We start from the raw sequence: 13956 nt of genomic DNA, 5'->3' as shown, positions 1-13956 counted from the left end.
ACATCCTATCTGCAGATACTGACTTCTAACATCTATTTGTTTTTTTAGGTTGTTGGTGGTTAAGATACGAAATAAAATTAGATAAGAATTCTTTTCTCATTATCTTGAATTTTTTCTCAAATGCAGCAGAAGTTCTGACTGTATATGGGAGATGCACAAATCCTGTTCATCCCTCAAATTCCATCGGAACTTCTGCTGCATTTGAGAAATTTATATAAATACGTCCCAGGCAGGTGATGTAAGTATCTCAGTGACTGAATATGCTGCCAGGAGAAGCAAAACACCAGAATCATTGCTTCTTTCTTGCATGCTTTCACACAAGCTTAACTTCAGTGGGCAATCTCCGGTGTAATTGTTTGCAACCTTGGCTTTAATTATATTATCCAGTTTGAAAATTAATTGAATTTTACGATTACTCTATTATTTTACTATTTTACATTATGAGAACCAGGGATGGAGTAGTGATGCAGTGGTCAGCATTGTTCCCCCACATGGCTGGGTCCAGGATTCAAGTCCCCATCTGGGTCCTCTTCATGTCATGATGGGATGTCCTCTAGGTATTGCCCACATGCCAAGGTCAATTGGAGTTACCAAACATTGTATGTCGACTGATAAACCCAAATAATGCTGCAGTAGATACATCACAACACGATTTTATTCAAATGTCTATCTGTACCTTTTCAGATGGTCCTAGAAAAATCATTTAGCAGTATGCCCTGACTGTCAAGTGCATTTAATTAATTTATGTGGGAGTGTAACAGAGAGAAATGTGAATGTTGCTGTTTCACAGTCTCAGACCAGGCAGTGAATTCACTGCTTTTTTGGGCTAACTGGTGACAGCTGTCTAAATAACACTTAATGATCCTCCGAGGCTCAGGCAGCCCTGTTCTCAGGCTAGAAAAGTATATAATTGGAAGATTAACTGTTGCTGTTTATTTTGTCAGAAGACTAAAGAAGTGTGATGTGATGTGGACTTAAGCCACTGTGGTATTTCTGTTTAATGTACTGCTTCTTGTGTCCTTATCCCCGCGTCCTGATTCTCGCCCTCCAGCAAAAATGATCATACAGTCAGCAGATCTTGCAACAATAAAATGAGATATTGAACTGTCTTGCTCTATTTATTACGGGGAAAAGTCAACGCAGATTTATTGTCCATTTATTTTATTTCCCAAAGAAAGCCTTCTTGTACGGCACCTGCTGTAAAACCTTTGTGAGGAGTCAGAATACATAAATGCTACGTATGACAACATGCGTCACCCACACGTTCACAATCATCACACTCCACAGTCTATTTTTATGGATGACGTGCTGAGATGTTTCATGGGGAACATCCTGCAGAAGAGGGAGGGGACGTCAGTGGCAAATGTGCGATGTCTATAAATTGTTTGATCTTCTGTAGTATTGATGAAAAAGTTATCACCAAAACATTCACCTGGAAATAATACAGCCCATGCTTTGATGCGCTGCTTCATTCGTCTCTCCTTGCTCTCTTTCCCTCCCTTTTCTGAAGTTCATATTTCCCTTTAGCGTCTTTGCCTATATGTCTTCCTTTCTCCTCTACATTCTCCTCTTTCTGCTTCACTTATCGGCTCTGGAGATGTAATGGACTCGCTCATGTATAATGGATAAACAGATCGGTTTGCAGTATAGCCCTCAATAACACCTCATAAATCTCCGCAACCGTGACAAATCCTCATTATGTTAAAGCTCGTCGCTGCTAAATAATTTGTTTTACACTATGTCATGTAGGCACTGCAGGAAGATATGCAGAGAGGTTAGACAATAAAGGAATTAATTTATGGGTGTTTGTAAAATAAAGTAATTACATGTCATGAAATGGGTAACTTGAGCTGAAAATAACTCACACAGTCATGTATGTATGTAATATACATATACAATAAAAGCAGAGATCTTGGATGATATAACAAGCACACGCCCACACAAATGTGCCCACTCACTCTCACGATCGCATGTGCTGATTTACAGGCCGTCAGGAGAACACAACTCCCTCCAACGATACGAACGTGCATGAGTGAGTTTAAGCAACAGCAGCCAAAATCCACACGCAAACCACACGTGTGCCCACACACACGACTTCTCGAGCTGCCTGGAGCGTGTCCATTTACACAGGCAGGCATGCCACATCACCACTTGCAGCCGATCCCAGGCGAAGCAAACCCCAACAAAGAGACACGTCAGGCCTTGCTGACAGGTAGGTCTTTCTCTCCATTCCCGGAGGGCGGGCGTTTCTGTGGTCTGTCCCCTAGGCTGGGCGCCGAAAGCTCACTTTTTTATCGTTGTCTGCACTAGACCCCCTTAATCTTTCTGAGGGGTTCATATTTTCCCAGCTTTTGTTGGAGCGCGTGCAGTCTGTGGAAAGACGCAGTGGTGCAGACCTCCAGGTTTCGAAGTGCGGCGCCCACACAGCATTGCCGTGGAAACACCGCGGCATTAAGTCGAGACTCAGCTCTGCGTTGCTATTGGCCGGTCCTTGTGTTTGCCCCCCCATCAGTACCTGGCACACATTCCTCCCATGTGGGCCGCTGCTAGGACCTCTGTCTCCCAGTGACGGCTGCAGATTTGTATCTCCTTCTCCTACTGCTAGCTGCTCCCGCTAATTACACTTTGCTAAGACAAGTCCCTGCTGGAGTGGGAGGCTCTTCAGGGGAGCGATGCAGGGAAGTACAGACAATGCACTGTGCTGGATATATGGCACAGTACAGTGAGCTCAGCTGTGGGGGAGGGGGGACACCGCTGTCCTCGTAATGAGGTATTTCCTCATCTCACTTCTGGGCCTTTGGAGCCTCAGATGCCTTGTCAGTCATTGTACACTTAGAAATGACAAATAGCGTCATCTTACGTTTGCAAAAAAGTAAACTGGAGCAAGTAAAGTGTGAAAGAGAGCCGAGGAGGGAATGCCAGACCACTGGAAAATGAACCATTAGCACTTATAACCTGCTGGCATGTCTGTGGAACAGCGTAACGGGATCCACTGCCGCGGAGGGTAGACAGTGCCGCAGGAAACATCAGACCGGCTACAAAAGCGTACAGAATGAAGCCCTGGCAGAATGCCCTCAGATCGGGACGAAGATTCGTACAGTTTCCAGGGTTTCAACATCTACAGTGATCATACACGTAGCGTGATGCTGCAAGGGAGTCCGGACAGAAACAAACGGCCTGTTGTGCTGCTCAGAAGACAGGGTGACGTCCTCCCCACAGTGTGAGACCCTAATCCCAGGCCGTATCCTCCCACTGAGCTACAAACATCCCAGGCTTACCAGGAAAAACTGACAGGCTGGAAATGTGGCCCCCCTAGGCTCTCACAATCCAATGTCCATATGAATGTAAGAATCAATAAAAAGCCCTGCGGTGGTCATGCACGTACACACAAATCGTAATACTGGTTAGAAGGTCATTAAGGTGATCATTTTGGCACTTTTCTGTTGACTTCTCAGTTCTTGTGTTTGTATTTTTTTGCAGCGCTGTCTACTGCCATGACAATAAATTTATCTTCTATTTAAATATAGACTTAGTATTTCAAAAAAATGTACAAATGCATTTTTATCCATCCAAGATGGATGGTATGGTGACATGGAGAACCCTAGTGACTTTGCAGCACATTGCAGGCAGCAGCGGGCACGAGACAGGGGTACAGGGCCAGGATGCCAGGCCATCGCAGGGCTCACCCTCACATTCACAATCCGACCTCACAGTGTCAAATGACCGCAGATTTGATTACATCACCGTGACTATGGACCGCAGATTGGATAACATCACGGAGGAGCTCAAGGCTTTGCACAGGATTTTAGACGGCGGAGACCAGCGTGGACATTAGAGGAGCTGCGAAATTACAGCTTCTCGCACAAAAACCCAAACAACCCTATTCTATCTTCTTCTGGCTCCCCCCTAATCAGCAAGGGCCTTGGCCAAGGCCGCTGCTGTATTCAACAACTCCGCCAGAAGACCAAGGCGGTTAGACTCTCTTGCATTCCTTTACCCAAACCACAAAGGACACCCTCCCCCAATCCAACGCTTCATACCCCCAGAGTGGACAGGCGGGTCTGTTGACTGGCGCTGACTTCATTGACTGGCGCTGGTCAGGATGGCTGTTGTCTATGCTGGACTACCTCCAACTCCCCATTCCCCACCCCTGTTGCAAGTCACGAGTCTGTTTAGGTGTGGTGACCATGTGCTTATGTTGCTGAGGTGTTTTTTTCTGTTCCTACATTATACTCCCTATTGGAGTACAGTATGGGGGCTGTTTTTTTTATTCGCCTCGCGTTTCCTAATGTAATTCTGTTTCTCTGTTTTTCTATATCCCCTGTCTACATGTCTGTAATGTTTGTATGTGTATGGTCGGGTAGATCGGGACAAATTTCATTTCACTGCATGTTGTACCTGTACATCTGTGCATGTGACAAATAAAGTAACCTTGAACCTTGAACCTTGAACCTCTCGGGCAGTTTAGAAATGCCAAAACACCTGATCCCATGTCTTGGAAGCATGGAGTGCCTGAAGGACACCTATGTGACACTGGGAGAACATGTAAGGTCCTCAGACACAGAGTGGGGGGAGGAATCCAAAACTGAGTTACCGCAAACTTTTATTAGACGTGCCTGTTGCTCTAAGATCACGATGGAGGCTGGCAGACCTGCCCTGAACAGGCTGACGTAGCTGGATTCTGAAGAGGTAGGAGATAAATCAGAACCTGTTCTTCTAGGCCCCCAGGCATCTTCTCTGCTGCCTCTTCTACTCATTCCTCCATCATCCCCCCCCCATCTGCTCCAGGTCACCCAACTAGCCCCCAGGTGGATGTGGGAGGTGATGGCAGCTTCTGGACCTGCCTGGAGCAGCATCCAAGCAGCCCGAACTTGCAGCCTGGGCCCCCCACCCTTCCCTTGTGCTGCTGTAAGGCTCCCCCCCCCACCATCTCCCTGCAGTGTGTCTGAGCCGCAGCCACCCCACCAATCCCCCCCCCCACCCATCCACACATACGCTGCTTGACGAACACACACCCACAGCCAAAGTGGATGTATTTCAAATTAATTAGCAAATGCGAGATAAAAAGGGAAGCTCCGGTGCATTTGAACGGCATGCGCATCTTGTTGCTGAGGTGACAGAGCTCCAGAAGGATCCTGCAGGATCACTCTGAGCCGACGTCAAACTGTATTCATTTTCTGCTATCTTCCCCGACTGCCTCTAAAGCGCTTTTTCATTTGCTGGCTGCAGACGCAGTAAATCACCCCTTGTGAGTGACAAGTCGGTCCTTCTAGACCTGCTTTGTTGTACTAAATTCACTTTCTCTGTGGTCTTATTCCTCAAAAACCCCTCCCTGCTTCCGAATCCCATGGTAACTTGCATGCTTGTGCATCACAGTATGTTTGCAAGGCAGATACAAGTGAAAATGTATGGGCGGGGGCGTGGGTACTGTGTCCAGCATTTACGACATGAACAGCAGGAGGGGAAGGACATACAGGACAAACCCCCCCCCCCCGCTGGAAAAAAGTGAGGAGAATTGGTGCAGGAGGGATCCAAACATGAGAGCGCTTTTGGAAAGCAAATTCCTGCATACCTAATGTGGCCTGTGGCCTCGTAATTACAGACAGGAGGCTGTCAGATGAAGCTGGACTCAATCCTGACATAAAAAGAAACATTGGGAAGGTGCGCGAGAAACAGCATGCGGATGCTGCAGGGAAGGCGAATCCCCTCACTAACCTCAGACGAGCATTTGGAGTCACGAGAACGACTGCGCTGGGAGCAGGGGGGAGGTGTTAGAAACAATTACATAATCCATTTGGATATTGATGTGAAACCATGGCCTACCATGAACAGCTATTCATCTCTTAAGGAGGCAGATTGCTATGAGTCCCAGTGACATCATGGTAGACTACGAATTGCCTCAGCAGAGCAGACCCTGAGACTGTGTGACAGGGGCAAGCCGGAAGGCCTAGGTGACGACGCTGTACCTGCTACCTACCGCAAAGGCCACCTGAAACGCGAACATGTGGCCTCCCCTCTGGCATCCTTCCCAGTGGGAGATGGGTAAATTGAAGGCAACTCCATTGAAGTAAAGCGTGGGGACCCAGATTCCCTCCGAAGCCAGATAAGCCACCACATCATGAAGAAAACACTTCAGAAATTCATGGCACCGAAATGTCTTGTGCCCAGTCAGCTTGCCAGCGAGACCTCATGTTGAGGAAACCATGCAATAATTCATGGTTCTTCATAGTTCTGTTTATAGCAAGAAGGAAAGCCAGCAGACCTTGGATGAGAGTGTAAATAATCAAAGTAGTTCAGGAACGCTTCTGACTTTTATAAGAACAGGAAATGCTGCCAGAAAAAATGTTCCACATTGCAGCCACTAAGCTGAAAGAATGATAGAGAGAATGAACGAGAGTGAATCACTTTTTGCAGCTGAATAATTAAGACTGCTGTGTGGGAGAAGCAGAATTCACATCTCCTTCTTGCTTTTCACTCCCCTATTTTTGCCATTTTACATCCTTTCCCTGTCTGTCTTGGCTTCTGCATTAGGAAGTGGAGCACTATGCCTTGCTGTGCACAAACAACGGCAACACAGCCTCTCCTACGTTGTGGGATTTTTCCTGTTTCTTCTCCAGTTTTGAACACAGTTGCCCCCTGTACCTGAGACTGAGGCGACTCTCACAAAGAAAGCATTTGGACTCAGAAACACACAAAGCATTTTTAAGTACCAGTCTGTCCATTGTTAGTAGGGATCCAGCTGAGAGTAACTGAGATGAATGAATCGCTGAGCCATATGCACAGGTAGTACTGAGAAACAAGTTGTTTTATCCTATGCAGGCACATCTGATATTATAATACAATCAAATATGCAGTATAGACTTCAGTTGAATATTTAGTCAATAATACGCAGTGTATTATGACAGTGTTTTTTTTTTTAACAAAATAGATAGTAATTTCAGACAGTTCTTCACTCTTCTCTCTCACTTCTCTCTCTCTCTCTCTCTCTCTCTCTTCTGTAACAGCCCAGCTGTGTGTGTTGTCTACCTCAAAGCACGGTGGTGGAGGTGCACAGAGGGGACAGTATGTGGGAGGTAGAGAAGGATGCTGGATCAGTGCAGAGCAGAATGCAGTATGCTGGAGGGTAGCACAGATCTGGACAACAAGATGGTGGAATCCTGGGGGGTGGGGAATGAACAGGAGATGCAAACCTAGTGCATCAGTTCTTCTTCCACAAACCTATAATTTGCTTGGTGGGTAGAACTGTTGCCTAAAACTTCTAGGGTTGGGATTTTGTCCCCCATGTTCTTTGTGTGTCACATATTCTCTGCTGCATAGGTTTCCTCCAACAGGCCAAAGACTATTGGTATCTCTGAATTGCCCTTGGTTGTGTGCATGTTGTGGGCTCCCACTGCCCTGCAATGTTGGGAGATAAGTGGACTGTTATTGTGATATGCTGACCATCCATCCATCCTCTGACTCCTTGTCCTAGACAGAGCTGGCACAGGGCACAAGCCAGGGAATACCTATCTGATCCTTGGGGACCCCCAGACAGTCCATGTTTTTGCCCCCTCCCACCCCCAGGAGATGGTCTTACAAGGGTTACGGGGGTCTCCGAAGAGCAGATTGGGAAATGCTGCCTCTAAATGGGAGACTAGCCCATGGCAGACTGATATCCTTTCTTATATCTTTATCTTGACAGATACATAGGAAGTAGACTGAATGGAAGCCGTCACTGTCTTTGAACGCATTTAGAGCAGGAGTAACAGGCTCCAAGAAGCAGAGGCCTAGCGTGCCACCTCAGCATGTCAGCACCCAGGCGGCCTGCAGTGTCAGCACCCAGGCGGCCTGCAGTGCCAGCACCCAGAGCATCTGAAGGGCCCGAGTGCCCTTGCAATGCGAGCTCATTTCCATCCCAATCTTTCCACCTCAATAGAAGATGATTTGGGACCACTGCTGAAGAGAAACCAGATGGTGGCACTCACAGTGAGGAAGCGATGCACTGAGTATGCACTGTAAAGCTGCTGGAAGACATGACATTCACTGCAAAACTACTCTGGATTTGCAATGCTTAAGGTCTAGTGGGTGTGCAGAGAGAGACAGAAAATATTGATGACATCAGCTAAAAATAATAAAAATGTTTTTATTAAACCATAACTTTTACTGTCCCTGAGGTTGTGCCAGGCAGCTAGATACTTGGGTGTCTATATTTTTACTTCCTAGAGGCGTTCATGGGAAGACTGAAGGTTTGTGGGTAGAGATTCCTAAAAAAACATAAATGAATCTATATGGGCAGGAAAAACCCTACTTTTTAGCTGTAAACAGTTACAGTCTGAGTTAGACACAAAGAGACAGAAAAACATATACTTATACCTTCATAAAGTTGTGCAATACCAGGAGCTGAGTCAAGAGTACTAACAGTGACCTGGCTATTAGCACACATCAACACAATTAGTACCGTCACTTTAATCACAAACACACCATGACTAAAAGGAACTCATACAAGAAAACCAAATGAAATGCTAGTGTCTTCGGTCTACAAATGCCAACTTATGCATAGTGAACAATGGTAAGCAAACTGAAATGATGACCACATGCAGGATCTGTGAGCAAAGGATGGGGAATGGAACTTGCTGACAGAAGAACTCCTGGCTGCCAGAGGTTGTGCTCATGTCGCAGTAGATAAAAAGGCTGATGGGGAACCATGCTCTCCTTTAAGGTATGACAGATACAGGGAGTGCAGAACACAGTACTTATCCTCAAAACCATACCTGCTAACAATACAGATTCTGATTCAAGGGAGGGATTGCCCTGGTTCCCTCTGAATTCCATACCTAGACAAGGAGTGCTCATAATATTTCAGCAGTCGTAATTATACAGTACTGTGCAAAAGTCTAAGGCAGTCAAAGAAAACGATGTTCAAATGATCTTCATTTTGGTGTAAAACTACAATATTGCCTATAAAAGGTCGGCTTTGCCATTTCCAAACCTCTTCTAAAATCACCCCAGTGTTTCCAGCAACCATCCAATACACCCATGTAGTTTTTGACTAGCATATATCACCTTGTATGACTAATAAATACCTCACTGTCTTATTTTTTAAACTAATTTAATTAATTGAGCTGGTGGTGAAATTTGATGAATATATGGTATGTCTTGGGTGACCCTGAGAACAGGTTTGAGAACAGAAGCAGTGTTCTTCTAAGCCATCCAACAAGGTATCAGTAAGTTTTTGCAGAACAGAAGAAATTCCCGTTAGTTTATATTGTATACACATAATTATATTGTATTATGTACACATACTACCCAGAAAAACATTGCCTTAAAACATTTTATTTGAAACATTTAAACATTTTGCACAGTTCTTTATGTAGAACAAAAACATCACATCTACTTTTATTGACATGTTTATATTACTCAGTTTGTTTTGTGTATTAAATGCTTAGGTAGTGCAAACTTGGCCAGTAAAACAAGTTAAACTGAATCACACAGAGAAACTGGTTAGGTAACTAAAGGGAGCACCACACTACCTTAGTGGCTCCCAGATCTCCATGGAGTGAAACTACATTTGAAATTTAAATGGTCAATCAATGAGCTTTGTATGTCTAACTGACCATCAAATTCAAAGCTGATGCTTTCCTTCACATGGGCAGAAGGTAGGTTTGAGAAAAGATGCGCAATAGCGTCGGCAGCTCAACAGATTCTTCTATACTGGCAGACATTTAATTAATATGGTTTTAATTTAAAAAATAATGGAGCAAGCCTATCAAATAGGCAATAGATTTCATCTAAAAAGATTTTAAGTAAAAACATGTACTAATTTTCAGGAAACTTTAGTACTTTTCAAACATTAATACTAAATAATACTAAGTGTCATGAATTTTTAAATTTCAATTAGAAAGTTCCTTTGGGCAGGCGGGTGGCGGGGAGACAGAAAGATAAACGACCCGCACTGGCCATTTTGGCTCAGTCCGAAGCTGTCTGTTCAATTAAAAGTCCTACGTCGTTAGGTCCAAAATGGCCGATGTGGCTACTTGGTTTCCTAGCAATATCCAGTTATAGCTGCTTCGCCATTTAACGTCATATCGCCGGATAAGAGGAAGCAGCGCTTCTCCGCCGAGTCAGAGACCAGCGTAGGATCTGCCAGCGCGTGTCCCGCTCTCCAGTCAGACACGCTCACGGCGGCACCGCGAGCCAGCGACTGACTGACTGACGCGCGCTCGCGCGCTCTGCGGCGCAGCGGAATGGAATGGCGGAGGGGGGCGGCAGGTGCAGTAGCAGGAGCCGACGGGCGGGGATGGGAATCTGCCTCGCAAATTCCGCTTCCCCCAAGTACGGATCCGATACCTTTAGCGACTGTGGGACGGGTTTGACTTTCATCTCTTTCGGATAGAGCGTCGTGGAAATACGCATGAAGAAATACTGGCGCAAAGAAAGAAGTGAATATCATATGATGAATATACTGAAATATATATTTAGAAACGATGCATCATTTGTAAAGACAGCATGATTAACCGGAGCATATATGTATTAATATTATTAATGCATAAATGATTTACCCAATTACCTCCTTAATGGAAAATAAATTGAATCTGCAAGAACAGTTTTATAATTAGTCCGTAATAATTATGGGGAAACGACCCAAGTCTGTTTGGGATTCTGTAATGACAGCTTAATTATATAAATATATATTTTCATATGTATTTTTGTTTAATCTGCATGCATTTGAAGAGCACCGACTACAGCGCTGCTTTGCCATCGCCGTTCAATAGCTGGCGTTTCCTCGAGCTGAATCACCGTCCGAGAGCCGCATTCTGCCGTCGGAGCGGGGATATCCCGATAAAAACTGACGTTTGAAGTGGATACCAGCAGAAGAGTTAAGAAGACTGCTCTGGAACGACCGAGGAGAAGATTTATACAAGACATCTTGACAGCAGTTAAAGAATTTCTGGTCTGTTGTTCATCCTTATTGCCCACCTATTCGTCGTTTCTCCGTCTCCGCAGCGCCTGCCAGGGTGGAAGCAGGTGTTACACGGAGGAGCAAACGAGGGGGACTGGAAAAGATATCGTTGCTTCATCTAAACATATAATTTTTAATTTATTTTATTTTGGGCATTTGATCAGTGTTCTACTATTTAAACATATACGGAATTAGATATAGGTAAGAAAAAGGAATAATCAACCGGAGGATTCAAGGAATGTTGACGAGTCGTTCGAAGAGAAAGGATAGAAATGGGACCTTTTCAGAGCCTAGTGTTATGAAAACCAGAGAGTAAGCGATGTGCACTGCGAACAAATAATTTTTTTGTGAGTCGACATAAGGGAGATGACGAGTCTGTATGTCCAAGAAATAAGGCAATGAGTGATTCTGGGGGGAGTTGAGTGAGTGTGTGTGTGAGTGTGTGTGTGTATGTGTGTGAGAGAGTGAGAGCGTGTGTGTGTGTGAGTGTGTGCGTGTGTGCCTTGCAGATTAGAAAACTGAAGTGAGTAGCGGTTACGGGGAGCACATTGTGGTCAGCTGCAGAGGGGGGGACACTACAGGAGTATGTGTGCAGATGCAGAGAGGGATGGCGAATTTGCACAAACGATGGATGTAGAAGAAGATGGCTTTGCTCTGATGGAGATGAAGTTTGGGAGATGCTCAGCCATTTGTTACTATGGACATATGTAGCTCACTTTCTCTCCGACTGGATTTTCAATTTTTTTTAAGCACTTCTTTTATACTCCTCATTTTCGGCCCCCCCCCCCTCCATGGGATGGAAGGCTGAGTATTTGCTTTAGATTTTTTTTTTTTCAACGGATTCATTGATTGGCAGTGATTAGCCAAACAGAAAAACCACAGTTTTACTTTATAAAGGAGCAGCCAATCGGGAGTAACTACATGAACAGATACTGCAGAGGCACGGAAATCAATCTCACCTCTATCTGGATTACTGACGCTCACTCAGATACTTGGAGTATCTGAGTGATACTTTCTCGTGAATTCATTTTGTTGACCTTGCCTGTGTTGGTGGCCTTTTGAAAACATGGCCAATGAAATAAATTCTGGGGAGTAGAAGAGAAGAAAGTGAAGGGTTACAAGCTCCTGTCTTTTCCCCGGCTGTCAGACAGCCCCCCCTCCTGACATACAGGAATCCCCTAATCCCCTCCCCCCGAAAAAAAATACATAGTATATTTCAAAAGTGATAGACTTTGACAGGCTATGATGTCCTTCCTCACAACACTGTTGTCTTCATCCTCCTGAAAAATCGACGATTCCCTTCACTGGACCTCATTTTTGGTTACATGCAGGTTACATGTGAAAGAACCACACCAAGTCCCGCACACAGAAACACACACACGTAGAATTCCTTTGTTTATGGATTCTATCTCAACAAGAACATTTAATTCTTAACAGTCCAAAAGTTGAGACAGTGTAAACTGGATGTTTTCTATTCCACCATAACTCATAGGGAGAGAAGCGTGAAAAACAGATCGGTGACCCACCTTTGTCAGACCATTCATTGATAGTCCTCTCCCCCCCACTTGCTCTCAGTGGGGGGGGGGACACGTTCTCAGAGCCATCCTGGGTAATTGCTTCTGCGGTTAGCCAGGTGCGAGGCCCCTGACCATGGACGCAGGTCAGGGCAGCCCGGAGAGCCCCAACAGGGCTGTTGAGTACCTTCTTGAGCTCAACAACATCATTGAGAGCCAGCAGAAGCTCCTGGAAACTCAGAGGCGGCGGATTGAGGAGCTGGAGGTCCAGCTGGACCGGCTGAGCCAAGAAAACAAGGATCTCCGCTTAGACCGCCAGCCCCGCGCATCGGAGCCTGGCAGACTGGTCCACCAGAACCCTGCAGCCTCCACGGCCAGCCACACGGCCCACTCCCACAACAGCAACGCCAGCACCGGCCCGCCTCCCCCTCCCCCGGTGCCGGCCCGGGACCGGCGTGTGCACACCAGGCTTTCACGGGGACTCTCCTGTGGATCGGCCCCAGTGGACAGAGAGAAAGACAGGGAGAGATTGGACCGGACGGACAGCTCCAGCACCAGCCCAGCCACCACCCTGCACAGACAGTGAGTCCTCCTCCACTCCTTGCACTGTATACTTGCCTTTCATTCTCATACTCGCTACTTAAGCACCAAGGCCTGTTTCTATACTGGATGACACACAACAGTACATATCAGTATAATAAATAATGGTGCTTAAGGTATATTTGTTGGCAGCTGAATACTTAGAACTGAAATTGATTTTTTTAGTTGCATAAATGACATTTATAGTTTGTCGTCCCCCCGCTGGGACTTCAGAAGGGTAGGATGGATATGATCTGTGTGCCGTCTTGTCTTATTTTTATTACGGTTGGCTGTCGGCAGTAATGAAGCGGAAAGCAGTGCTTGACTGCAGTTGGCTGTGTCACATGCCAGAGCAAACTAACGATTATCCAGCGACCTATATGTTTCGAGAGAGGAAAAGCTGTAACAGACCCTGTCACAACTTAGCATGTTATCATTCCTGCGAATTCAAGTATAACGGCAGAATGGAGAAGCGGACAGAATCAACAGCCGAAGCTGGAGGGCGCTGTGGCGACAGAGCTTAGTTCTTTGGCCACTGTGGTCCCTGTGCCCCTTTAGGGATGCCCCCACGGCATGGCCGGCACTGCACTGATTAATGCCTATTCCAGTGTCTGCCGTCGACGGAGCTTGCCTTGCTGGACTCTCTGCTCCCTACAGCACGTGAAGCGGAGTGGCAGTGTCCATTTGGCTTTGCCAGCAGTTGACAGAAAGAGCAGACGTGGGGAAATCAGCAGCTGATAGGGTGTTTTTCTGATTGGTCCTCTCTGTGTGCATGTTTGGACATAGCGGTGTGAGAAAATGCATTAGGGGCATGTGTAGCCTGTATTACATGCTTTTTCGGGAGAACAGTGCATGTGAGACGACATACAGCAGCTGAGCTTCATATAATTGTGTGTGTGTGTGTGTGTGCCTGTGTGTATGTGT

General features: G+C 45.9%; 1 pseudogene; it reads left to right on the top strand.

The window, feature by feature from the left end:
* The first annotated feature begins 10072 nt into the window (after positions 1-10072).
* The window catches only part of LOC111847777 (IQ motif and SEC7 domain-containing protein 1-like), a 77599-nt pseudogene continuing 73715 nt past the window's right edge, over positions 10073-13956 (top strand).

The sequence above is a fragment of the Paramormyrops kingsleyae genome, chromosome 6, assembly GCF_048594095.1.
Source record: "Paramormyrops kingsleyae isolate MSU_618 chromosome 6, PKINGS_0.4, whole genome shotgun sequence".
NCBI lineage: Eukaryota > Metazoa > Chordata > Actinopteri > Osteoglossiformes > Mormyridae > Paramormyrops > Paramormyrops kingsleyae.
The sequence above is the reverse complement of the archived record's forward strand: the minus strand, read 5'-3'. Positions and strand labels throughout refer to the sequence as shown.